A 12,982-nucleotide genomic window follows, 5' to 3' on the forward strand; every position below is an offset into this window, starting at 1 on the left:
TGCAGGTACATCCATTGCAGGGGGAGTCAACTATAAATCCTATAGGAGAAGTCGACTAACGGAAGTAGTCCCAACGACACCTATTGAGGGGGAGTCAACTGCACTTATTGAGGGGGAGTAAAATATATGGAAGTTAACTAATATTTACATATATTATTTTTTTGTCATCATCAAAATGGGGGAAATTGTTAGATTTTAGTTTTAATGATAAAAAATAATATAATTTTGTTTGGTGTAGGGTCTCAAGGAAATCAACCAAGATCGAAGATAAGCAATCAAAGCTGAAGGAAGAAATCAATTAAAGATTGATTGAAGCATTCAAAAGGAAAAGAAGCACTAAGATCCGACAAGATAATCAATCAGAGATTGATTAAAGCGTTAAAAAGGAAAAGAAGCACTGAAGATCCGGCAGGATAATCAATCAGAAGATATTACTAAAAGGACCCAGATTTAAGGAGCAAATCCGGTGGCTAACAAGACTTAAAGATGGAAAGCTGTCAAAGTCCACACGTCAAGGAAGAGTAACGAGAATTAACCTTATTCTTGGAAATAATCAATTTCTTCCAAGGATCAAATCTCTTGGGTTGCTAAATCTCTTCAGTATGAACGGTCTCCTACAAAGTATTTATACGCAACCTTAAGTCCTGGAGAGTCATACTTTGATTAAACCAATTACCCTCTCTTTGTTCTATTTCAAACAAACATTGTAGCTCTACTAGATCTGTTATGTAACAAGTTAGAGAAGAAAGAGAGAAAAATACTGGTGAGGCATTGTATCAAGAAAAGACAAGTGACATAGAAACTAAGTTGTTGGTGTAAACTACACCATTCACTTTGTACTCAAGAAACTCAATCACTGAAAGAGAACCCCCTTGCAACCTAAGGGGACTAGACTAGGATTAACATTGAATCCGAATAAGTATAAAAATTCCGGTGTCTTTAGTTCCTGCACTTTACTTCTGCATTTTAATTATGCACCTCTTAATATCTCGCTATTACATCTAGTCGACTAATTGAAAAACTAGTCAACTTATAATAATTATTTTTAAAACAAGCAATTCTACCCCCATATTTTCATCCACAATAATCAGATGAACACCTTAACTTGGCATATGACCACACATACACTTCTATTTGGAAGTACTGTATGTCTTAAACCCCTTACGCTGACATGACAAAATTTGTGTGTTGCACTCAGATCTGAGCGCGTGAAGCTCTTTAAAATTAGGTTTATCCTTTTCTTTTTATCCCTAAAATCAATAGGGACCACACCTAATTCTTACACCTTTCTTCTCCAATTCTTTACTCCACCATCCTTTGTGCCTTTACCCCAAACTATCTTTTACACCTTCCACACCTCCATTCTAGAAAAATATGCACATCAAGAACACAACTTTTATCACCACCATAATCAGTTTCAACCACTAAACAAACCCAAATAAATCTCCATTGTTACGCCACCACAAAACCACTATCACTTCTTCAATCTCTCTTTGACCCCGAATTTGAAAAGCCAAAAAGATCCCATCTAAAACCTTCCAATTTCGCCCCAATTAGATCTGACAGTCGGTTCTTCACTGATAAAAATATATCAATCAAATGGGCCAGGATGATTTTTATTTGGTTTATCAGGAAAAAAAGGAGTGAAGTGGGCTTTGGCGGCCGACGGTGGAAAGGTTTATATACAAACAAATAATTGGGGTGGGGCTTCAAAGAGAAATAAACCATAAGGCCATTGCACAAAGAAAAAAGAAGAAAAACCAAACTAATGGAAGAGCAGCAATGAGATTAAAGAAGAGTAGTAACGAAAGAAAAGCAAAGATGGATTTTTAATGTAGCAAATCAGTGACTGCAGCCGTGAGAGAGAGGGGAATGATTGATTTGGAAGGAGAAATTAACTTTTGAGAGAAATTATTATTAAAGGTTAGACATTTTATGGTATTTTTGGTTGTTACTGTAGGAAAATAACATGAAATAATAATAATAATGATACTGCAATAATATTATTTGTAAGAAGATACATGAATTGGCTTGAGTCGTACTAGGCATTGTCCTAAGAATCTATTTTAGTAATGTGAAATATTTTCACAGGATTAAACAAGCACATCTCTATTTATTTAGAGAATACAGGAATCAACAAAATAAAATAATAAATCCAGTAGTTCAAAAGTTTGGAGAGAAGAAATAATAATAATAATAATAATAGGTAATGATTGTAGGAAAAAGTTGTGACGATCTGGCCGGTCGTCTTAAGAATTTACGCCTCGATCCCCTATTAACTGCTTTTCCCGTGTTTGTTTATGCTATTGTGAGTTGTCGGGAGGAATTATTTGGAGTTTCGGAGAGTTTTGGGACACTTAGTCCCTAAATGAGAGCTTAAGTTTTAGAAATTTGATCGTAGTCGGAACAGTATGAAGACGGCCTCGGAATGGAATTCCGATGATTCCGTTAGCTCCGTTGGGTGATTTCGAATTTAGGAGCGTGTTTTGTGTTTTGGAGGTCTGTAGCTAATTTAGGCTTGAAATGCCGAAAGTTGTGTTTCTGAATTTTCCGGTTTGATAGTGAGATTTTGATCCGAGGGTTGGAATGGAATTTTAAAAGTTTGAGTAGTTCCGTAGTGTTGAATGTGATGAGTGTGCAATATTTTAGGTCATTCGGACGAAATTTGATAGACTTTTTGATCGAAAGCGTATTTTGAGAGTTTTTGAAGTTCTTAGGCTTGAATCCGATGCTAATTGGTTGATTCGATATTGTGTGAGGTGTTTTGGAGATTTGTAGAAGTTTGGATAGTGGTATATGACTTGTCCGTGCTTTTGGTTGAGGTCCTGGGGGCCTCGAGATGATTTCGGGTGGTTAACGGGAAGTTGGAAACTTGGAGTTTACAACTGAAGTTCTTTGGGCTGATGTCAGAACCGCATCTGCGGTTGAGAGGCCGCAGATACGACTCCCACAAATGTGGAATTAAGCCGCAGAAGCGGCCAGCTGAGGAAAAAGCAAGGAACCGCAGAAGCGGGTGATGTACCGCACCTGCGTGACCGCAGATGCGGATTCTAGGTTGTAGGTGCGGTGAAGGGGTTTTAAGTGGAAATCACAGGAGTGGCCCCCTTGACCGCAGAAGCGGTACCGCAGATGCGGATTTGCTGGGCAGAAAATCAGAGTTTTGAGGGTTTAGTTTTAAAAAGTTAGAAATTGATTTAGAAGCTCGAGATTGGCGATTTTGAGAGGGATTTTCACCTGGGTGTTTTGGGTAAACAATTCTTACTCGGTTTTGATTGTTTTCCACGAATCTATGCTTAAATTCATCCTTTAAATTCGAATTTGGGGTGGAAAAATTGAAGAAAAGTTGAAAAAGTCCTTAGACCTAACATTTGAATTTGGATCACGGTTTTGATGTCACATTGGGATAATTTTGATATGAATGAACTCGTGGGAGTATGAGAATTCTGAAAATATAGATTTTACCCAATTTCGAGATGCGGGCCCGGATGGCGTTTTGGTTATTTTACCTAAATTCGCGAATTAGCTTAGAATTTATTTATATAATCAGTTACTTGCTGTGTTATTTACATTATGCAATTAAATTGAATAGATTCAGGCCATTTGGAGTCGAGTACTCGTGGTAAGAGCATGGTTTCGGATTGATTTGAGCTGGTTCGAGGTAAGTGGCTTGCCTAACCTTGTGTGGGGGACATTCCCCTTAGCATTTGGTATTTGTGGTAATTGAAATGCCTTGTACGTGAGGTGATGAGTGCGTACTTGTGATAATTGTTGAAAATCCTATTTTCATTAATGTAGCTTTAATTGTGTTTTCCTTTCCTGCTTATTCTACTTGAAATTTAAGCCAGCTGTTAGCTTAGAGAAGCATGTTTAATTGACTTAATTGCCTTTTTACTTGAACTGCCTTATTTGTATTATGTGAAGCATGTTAGGTTAGAATTACCTGTTTTGCTTTGGTACAAAATTGAGTTTAATTGAGTATTCTTTGTGTTATTTCTATGTGTTTTACTTTGGGACTACGAGACGACATCCTGGGAGATTCTCTGCACGTATTTTATGATTTGAGCTGAGGTGCGGGATACCGAGAGATACCCAACACGTGTATTGAGGATACCAAGAGATCCTCGGGATACCAAGAGATCCCTAGCATATATTGAGGATACCAAGAGATCCTCGGGATACCAAGAGATCCCCGGTTATTATCCTTGTGAAGAGTGGTATTCCTGGTAATTGTTTTTGCCTCTGTTTCAGTTGTAGTTATCCTTATTATCCCATATTAATTCTTATTGTTATTTTTCAACTGTATTGCTTTATCTTATACTGTCTCACCTTATATTTCATTTAATCTCAGTAGGGCCCTGACCTTCCTCATCACTACCCGACCAGGTTAGGCTTGGCACTTACTGAGTACCGCTGTGGTGTACTCATGCCCTTTCTATGCATGGTTTTCATATGCAGATCCAGGTACCTCCACTCAGACTTATCACGCTTGAGACGAGGCGTTTGTAGAGACTCCGAGGTATATCTGCCGCGTCCGCAGTCCGAAGAGTCCCTTTCTACTATCCCTTTTAAGTATTAGCCCTTTTGTATTTTCTTTCCTTTGTTAGATATTCGGGAGTTAGATACTTGTACACATTCAAAGGCTTGTGATCATGAGATTCAGGGTTTTGGGAAAAGTATTTAGCTTTCGAGAGTTGATATTGTGTATGCCGAGCGACACTTTTCAACACTATTTTATTCACTATTTTGGTTTTTATTATTTCTTCCGTAAATTAGTTTATTTTCCGCATTGCTAAGCTTACCTAGTCATAGAGACTAGGTGCCGTAACGATGGTTCATGGAGGGCGAATCGGGATCGTGACAAGTTGGTATCAAAGCTCAAGGTTCATAGGAGTCATGAATCACAAGCTGGTTTATTAGAGTTTCGCTTATCGGTACGAAGATGTCTGTACTTATCTACAAGAGGCTATGTAACTGTTAGGAAAATTCCATTTCATTTGATTTCCTTGTCGTGCGAGATTTTGATATCACAATTCTAAAATTCTATCTTCTATTCTCTCAGAGATGGTGAGGACACGTGCTACCTGAGATGATCAGGCACCCGCGCCCCCTACTATAGCCGTTAGAGGCTGGGGCCGGGGTAGAGGCCAGGTCCGGGGTAGAGGCCGAGGATGCGCACGTGGTGCAGCCAGAGCACATGCGTGAGCTGCCACCGAGGTACCACTAGTAGTTCCGGCCGGAGTCCAAGCACCTGATACGCCTACCGCTACTACTACTCCAGCACTTTAGGAGACTCTGGCATAGTTCATGAGCATGTACACCACTTTGGCTCTAGCAGGGTTGCTTCTCCTTGCTGCAGCTACATCTTCGGCCGGGGGAGGAGCATAGACTCCCGCCGCCCGCTCTCCTGAGCAGCGAGTGCATGTTGTGCAGGTCCCTGAGATTATTCATATATAGCCTGCAGTCCGAGATCATCCCAAGGACAGGGTAGCGACTTTCGAGGTGAGTAACTGAGGCTTGAGAGGTTCAAGAAGTACAAGCCTCCTGTATTTAGTGGTCTAGCATTGGATGATGCTCTGGGATTTCTATATGAGTGTTACCGTATTCTCCGTACCATGGGTATATCAGGATTGAGTGGGGTTTCCTTCACTACTTTCCAGCTTCAAGGAGCTGCCTATGAGTGTTGGCGCACCTATGAGTTAGACAGTCTGGATGAGGCTGCTTCACTGACTTGGACTTAGTTTTCAGATCTGTTCCTGAGAGAGTATGTTCCTCAGAGCCTCAGGGACACATGGCGCGCAGAGTTTGAGCATTTGCGCTAGGGTGCTATGATTGTCTCAGAGTATGTTGTCTGTTACACTAGTTTGGCTAGACATGCACCAGCCTTGGTTTCTACTGTTCGCAAGAGGGTTTGCCGGTTTATTGAAGGGCTTATTCCCAGCATCAGGTCTAGCATAGCTCGTGAGTTGGATATGGATATTTCTTATCAGCAGGTGGTGAGCATTGCTAGGAAGATTAAGGGCATGCATGCTAGGGAGAGAGAGGAGAGGGAGGCCAAGAGGTCTCGATATTCGAGCCATCATTCTGGTGCCCGTGCCCCAGCTGCAGGTCATCATTGTAGGTGTTATATGAGTCACCCTATTCATTCAGCTCTTCCAGCAGCTAGTGGTATTCCAACTCCTTCTAGGCCTCAGGAGCTTTATTATGCACCTCCGGTATCTAGCGAGCCTCCTGCGCGGGGTGCTTTTAGAGGTCAGTCCTGCAGACCTAGCCCGAGCCAGTCATAGCCACCACGTCCTCCTAGAGCTTGTTTTGAGTGTTGTGACACACGCCATATGGTGAGGGATTGCCCTAGACTTGGGAGGAGTGCGGCTCTATAGACTTCTCAGCCATAGCGCACCCCGTAGAGTTCTCAGACTATGGTTATAGCTCCAGTTGCTACCCACCTGCTCAGCCAGCTAGAGGTAGAGGTCGGGGAGGTAGAGGTTGCCCTAGAGGGGGAGGCCAGGCCCGATACTATGCCCTTCTTTCCCATACCGAGGTTGTTGCCTCCGATTTTATTATCATAGATATTATACTGGTTTGTCACAGAGATGCATCGGTTCTATTCGATCTAGGATCTACTTACTCTTATGTGTCTTCTTATTTTGCTCCGCATTTGGGTGTACCTGGGGATTCTTTGAGTTCCCCTATTTATGCTTCTACTCCCGTGGGAGATTCTCTTATTGTGGACCACATTTATCGGTCGTGTTTGGTTGCTTATAGTGGTTTTGAGACCAGAGCCGATTTATTGTTGCTCAGCATGGCAGATTTTCATATTATCTTGGGCATGGACTGGTTGTCGCCCCATATGCTATTCTTGATTGTCATGCCAAAACCGTGACGCTGGCTATGCCAGGTGTACCGCGTGTTGAGTGGAGGGGTACTTTAGATCACATTCCAAGTAGAGTTATTTCCTTCCTTAAGGCTCAGCGAATGGTTGAGAAGGGGTGTGATGCGTATTTGTATTATGTGAGAGATGTTAGTATTGATACCCCTTCAGTTGATTCAGTCCCAGTAGTACGGGATTTTCCTGATGTGTTTCCCGCTGATCTTCCGGGTATGCCGCCTGATAGAGATATTGATTTTGGCATTGATCTATTGCTGGGCACTCATCCCATTTCTATTCCTCTGTATCGTATGGCTCCTCCTGAGTTGAAGGAGTTAAAGGATTAGTTATAGGAATTGCTTGATAAGGTTTTATTAGGCCCAGTGTATCACCTTGGGGTGCTCCCGTTTTGTTTGTGAAGAAGAAGGATGGTTCTATGCGTATGTGCATTGATTATCGCCAGTTGAACAAAGTTAAGTGAAGAACCATTATCATTTCCCTCGTATTGATGATTTGTTTGACCAGCTACAAGGTACACGAGTGTTTTCTAAGATTGACTTGCATTCAGAGTACCATCAGTTGAAGATACGAGAGCCAGATATCTCGAAGACTACTTTCAGGACTCAGTAAAGTCATTACGAGTTCCTTGTCATGTCATTTGGGCTGACCAATACCCTAGCAACCTTTATGCATTTGATGCATAGTGTGTTCCGGCCATATCTTGACTCATTAGTCATTGTCTTTATTAATGATATTCTGGTGTATTCCCGGAGTCGGGAAGATCATGAGCAACACTTGAGGATAGTGCTTTAGACCTTGAGAGAAAAGAAGTTATATGCTAAGTTCTCGAAATGTGTGTTTTGGTTGGATTCCGTGGCATTCTTAGGCCACGTGGTATCGAGTGAGGGTATTCAGGTGGATCCAAAGAAAGTAGAGGCAGTGCAGAGTTGGCCCAGACTATCCTCAACTACAGAGATTTGCAGTTTTCTTGGCTTGGTGGGTTACTACCATCATTTTGTGGAGGGATTTCATCGATTGCAGCCCCTATGACCAGACTGACCAAGAAGGGTGCTCCGTTCCAGTGGACGAAAGAGTGTGAGGTGAGCTTTCAGAAACTCAAGACAGCTTTAACTACAACCCCAATTTTGATATTGCCTACATGTTAGGGGTCTTACACTGTCTATTATAATGCCTCGAGGATTAGCCTTGGAGCGGTTTTGATGCAGGATGGTAGTGTGATTGCCTACGCATCCAGATAGTTGAAGGTTCACGATAAAAATTATCCTGTCCACGACCTTGAGTTAGCTGCCATTGTTCACGCCCTGAAGATTTGGCGTCATTATTTGTACGGGGTTCCTTATGATATTTATACTGATCATCAGAGCTTGCAGCACCTGTTCAAGCAAAATGATCTAAATTTGCGCCAGAGGAGGTAGTTAGAGTTGATGAAGGACTATGATATCACTATTTTGTATCACCCGGGCACGACCAATATGGTGGCCGATGCTTTGAGTCACCGGGCAGAGAGTTTGGGGAGTTTGGCTTATCTACCAGCATTAGAGAGGCCTATGGCGATGGATTTCAGGCCTTAGCCAACCAGTTTGTGAGATTGGATCTTTCGGAGCCCAATTGGGTTCTAGCTTGTGTGGTTTCTCGGTCTTCCTTATTTGATCGTATTAGGGAGCGTCAGTATGATGATCCTCATTTGCTTGTCGTTAAGGACAAGTTTCATCATGGTGATGCCAGAGATGTGACTATTGGTGATGATGGGGTATTGAGGATGCATGGTCGGATTTGTGTACCCAATGTTGATGGGCTTCAGGAGTTGATTCTAGAGGAGGCCCAGAGTTCGCGGTATTTCATCCATCCGGGTGCCGCGAAGATGTACCAGGATTTGAGGCAGCACTATTGGTGGAGGCGGATGAAGAAAGATATAGTTGGGTTTGTAGCTTGGTGCCTCAATTGTCAGCAGGTGAAGTATGATCACTAGAGATCGGGTGGGTTACTTTAGCAGATAAAGATTCCGGAGTGGAAGTGGGAGCAGATCACCATGGACTTCGTAGTTGGGCTCCCACGGACTTTGAGGAAGTTCGATGCCATTTGGGTGATTGTGGATCAACTTACCTAGTCCGCACACTTCATTCCTTGTGTACTACATATTCTTTGAAGCGATTGTTGGAGATTTATATCCGGGAGATTGTTCGTGTGCATGGTATTCCAGTTTCCATCATTTCAGATAGAGGTACTCAGTTCACATCACTGTTCTGGAGGGCTGTTCAGCATGAGTTGGGTACTCAGGTGGAGTTGAGTACAATATTTCACCCTCAGACAGACGGACAGCCCGAGCGCACTATTTAGATTCTTGAGGATATGCTTTGTACGTGTGTGATTGAGTTTGGAGGGTCTTAGGATCAGTTCTTGCCGTTAGCAGAGTTTGCCTACAATAACAACTATCAGTCCAGCATTCAGATGGCACCGTATAAGACTTTATATGGCAGGCGGTGTAGATCCCCGGTGGGTTGGTTTGAACCGGGCGAGGCTAGATTATTAGGCACAAACTTGGTTCAGGATGCTTTGGAGAAGGTTAAGGTGATTCAGGATAGACTTCGTACAACTAGTCCAGACAGAAGAGTTACGCGGACCGAAAGGTTCGTGATGTTTCCTAAATGGTTGGAGAGCAGATTCTGCTTCGGATTTCACCTATGAAAGGCGTCATGAGATTTGGGAATAAAGGAAAGTTGAGTCCGAGGTTTATTGGTCCTCTTGAGATATTGCGGTGTGTTGGGTAGGTTGCTTATGAGCTTGCCCTACCTCCCAGCTTGGCAGGAGTTCATCCGGTGTTTCATGTTTCGATGCTCCGGAGGTATCACGATGATCTGTTGTACGTGTTGGATTTCAGTTCGGTCCAGTTGGACAAGGATCTATCTTATGTTGAGGAGCTAGTGGCAATATTGGACAGGCAGGTTAGAAAGCTGAGGTCAAAGAACATTGCATTAGTAAAGGTTTAGTGGCAGGGTCAGCCGGTCGAGGAGGCGACCTGGGAGACCAAGCAGGATATGTGCAGCCGCTACCCTCTTCTTTTCACTACTTCAGGTATGTCTCTATGCTTGTTCGAGGACGAACGAATGTTTAAGTGTAGGAGGATGTGACGACCCGGCCGGTCGTCTTAAGAATTTATGCCCCGATCCCCTATTAACTGCTTTCCCTGTGTTTGTTTCTACTATTGTGAGTTGCTGGGAGGAATTATTTGGAGTTTCGAAGAGTTTTGGGATACTTAGTCCCTAAATGAGAGCTTAAGTTTTGGAAATTTGACCGTAGTCGAAACAGTGTGAAGACGGCCTCGGAATGGAATTCCGATGGTTTTGTTAGACCCGTTGGGTTATTTCGGGTTTAGGAGCGTGTTCAGATTGTGTTTTGGAGGTCCATAGCTAATTTAGGCTTGAAATGCCGAAAGTTGAATTTCTGAAGTTTTCGGTTCGATAATGAGATTTTGATCCAAGGGTCGGAATGGAATTTTGGAAGTTGGAGTAGCTTCGTAGTGTTGAATGTGACGTGTGTGCAAAATTTCAAGTTATTCAGACGAGGTTTGATAGACTTTTTGATCGAAAGTGTATTTTTAAAGTTTTTGAAGTTTTTAGGCTTGAATCCGATGCTAATTGGTTGATTCGATGTTGTTTGAGGTGTTTTGGAGATTTGTATAAGGTCGGATAGTGGTATATGACTTGTCCGTGCTTTTGGTTGAGGTCCCGGGGGCCTCGAAATGATTTCGGGTGGTTAACGGGAAGTTGGAAACTTGGAGTTTGCAGCTTCATAACCGCATCTGCGGTTGAGAGGCTGCAGATGCAACTCCCGCAGATGTGGAATTAAGCCACAAAAGCGGCCAGCTGAGGAAAAGCAGGGAACCGTAGAAGCGGGTGATGTACCGCACCTGCGTGACCGCATATGCGGATTCTAGGTCGCAGATGTGGCGAAGGGGTTTTAAGTGGAAATCGTAGGAGCGACGTCCTTAACCACAGAAGCAGTAGCGTAGATGCAGATTTGCTGGGCAGAGAATCAGAGTTTCGAGGGTTTAGTTTCAAAAAGTTAGAAATTGATTTGGGAGCTCGGGATTGGCGCTTTTGAGAGGGATTTTCACCTAGGTGTTTTGGGTAAGCAATTCTTACTCGGTTTTGATTGTTTTCCACGAATCTATGTTTAAATTCATCCTTTAAGTTCGAATTTGGGGTGAAAGAATTGAAGAAAAGTTGGAAAAGTCCTTAGACCAAACATTTGAATTTGGATCACGATTTTGATGTCGCATTGGGATAATTTTGATATAAATGAACTCGTGAGAGTATGAGGATTCTGAAAATGTAGATTTTACTCGATTTTGAGATGCGGGCCTGGAGGGCATTTTGGTCATTTTATCTAAATTCGCGTATTAGCTTAGAATTTATTTATAGAATCAGTTACATGCAGTGTTATTTACATTATGCAATTAAATTGAATAGATTCGGGCCTTTTGGAGTCGAGTACTCGTGGCAAGAGCGTTGTTTCAGATTGATTTGAGCTGGTTCGAGGTAAGTCGCTTGCCTAACCTTGTGTGGCGGAAATTCCCCTTAGGATTTGGTATTTATAGTAATTGAAATGCCTTGTACGTGCGGTGACGAGTGCGTACTTGTGCTAATTGTTGAAAATCTTGTTTTCACTAACGTAGCTTTAATTGTGTTTTCCTTTCCTGCTTATTCTACTTGAAATTTAAGCCCGCTGTTAGCTTAGAAAAGTATGTTTAATTGACTTAATTGCCTTTTTGCTTGAACTGCCTTATTTGTATTATGTGAAGCATGTTAGGTTAGAATTACCTGTTTTGCTTTGGTACAAAATTGAGTTTAATTGAGTATTCTTTGTGTTATTACTGTGTGTTTTACTTTTGGACTACGGGACGGCATCCCGGGAGATTCCCTGTACGTATTTTATGATTTGAGCTAAGGTGCGAGATACTGAGAGATCCCCAGCACGTATATTGAGGATACCAAGAGATCCTCTGGATACCAAGAGATCCCCAGCATATATTGAGGATACCAAGAGATCCCTGACATATATTGAGGGTACTAAGAGATCCTCGGGATACTGAGAGATCCCCGGTTATTATCCTTGTAAAGAGTTGTATTCCTGGTGATTGTTTTTGCCTCTGTTTCAGTTATAATTATCCTTATTATCCTGTATTAATTCTTATTGTTATTTTTCAACTGTACTGCTTTATCTTATACTGTCTCACCTTATATTTCATTTAATCTCAGTAGGGCCCTGACCTTCCTCGTCACTACCCGACCGAGGTTAAGCTTGTCACTTACTGAGTACCGTTGTGGTGTACTCATTCCCTTTCTGTGCATGTTTTTCATGTGCAAATCCAGGTATCTCAACTCAAACTTATCACGCTTGAGACGAGGCGTTTGTAGAGACTCCAAGGTATATCTGCCGCGTCCGCAGACAGAAGAGTCCCTTTCTACTCTCCCTTTTTAGTATTAACCCTTCTGTATTTTCTTTCCTTTGTTAGATATTTGGGAGTTAGATACTTGTAGACATTCAAAGGCTTGTGATTATGAGATTCCGAGTTTTGGGAAAAGTTTAGTTTTTGAGAGTTGATATTGTGTATGCCGAGCGATACTTTTCAACACTGTTTTATTCACTATTTCGGTTTTTATTATTTCTTCCGCAAATTGGTTTATTTTCCGCATTGCTAAGTTTACCTAGTCATAGAGACTAGGTGCTGTCACGATGGTTCACGGAGGGCGAACCGGGATCGTGACAAAATAATGATTAGCTAAAGAAGAAAGCAATGATTAGCCAAGAAAAGTGTAAAAAGACCATTTTTTGTTGATTTCTTACGGATGAACAAGAAGGCTATTTATAGAGGTACTTGAGGTCTTTGTTTAATTGCATTAAAGATGATTACCACTTATTTATGGTTTAGCCATTTGGCCACATATCTTTATGCAAAGGCCACATGTTTGATATTCATAGCCACTTGGCTTAGTAGAGCCATTTATCAAATGATCATTTAAAACAATGCCACACGTAAAAACTCTTGCCATGTACCAATTATCTAAAAGTATTAGGCCACAGGCTTCATGCAAG

This window comes from Nicotiana sylvestris, chromosome 10 (assembly GCF_000393655.2).
Source record: "Nicotiana sylvestris chromosome 10, ASM39365v2, whole genome shotgun sequence".
Taxonomy (NCBI): Eukaryota; Viridiplantae; Streptophyta; class Magnoliopsida; order Solanales; family Solanaceae; genus Nicotiana; species Nicotiana sylvestris.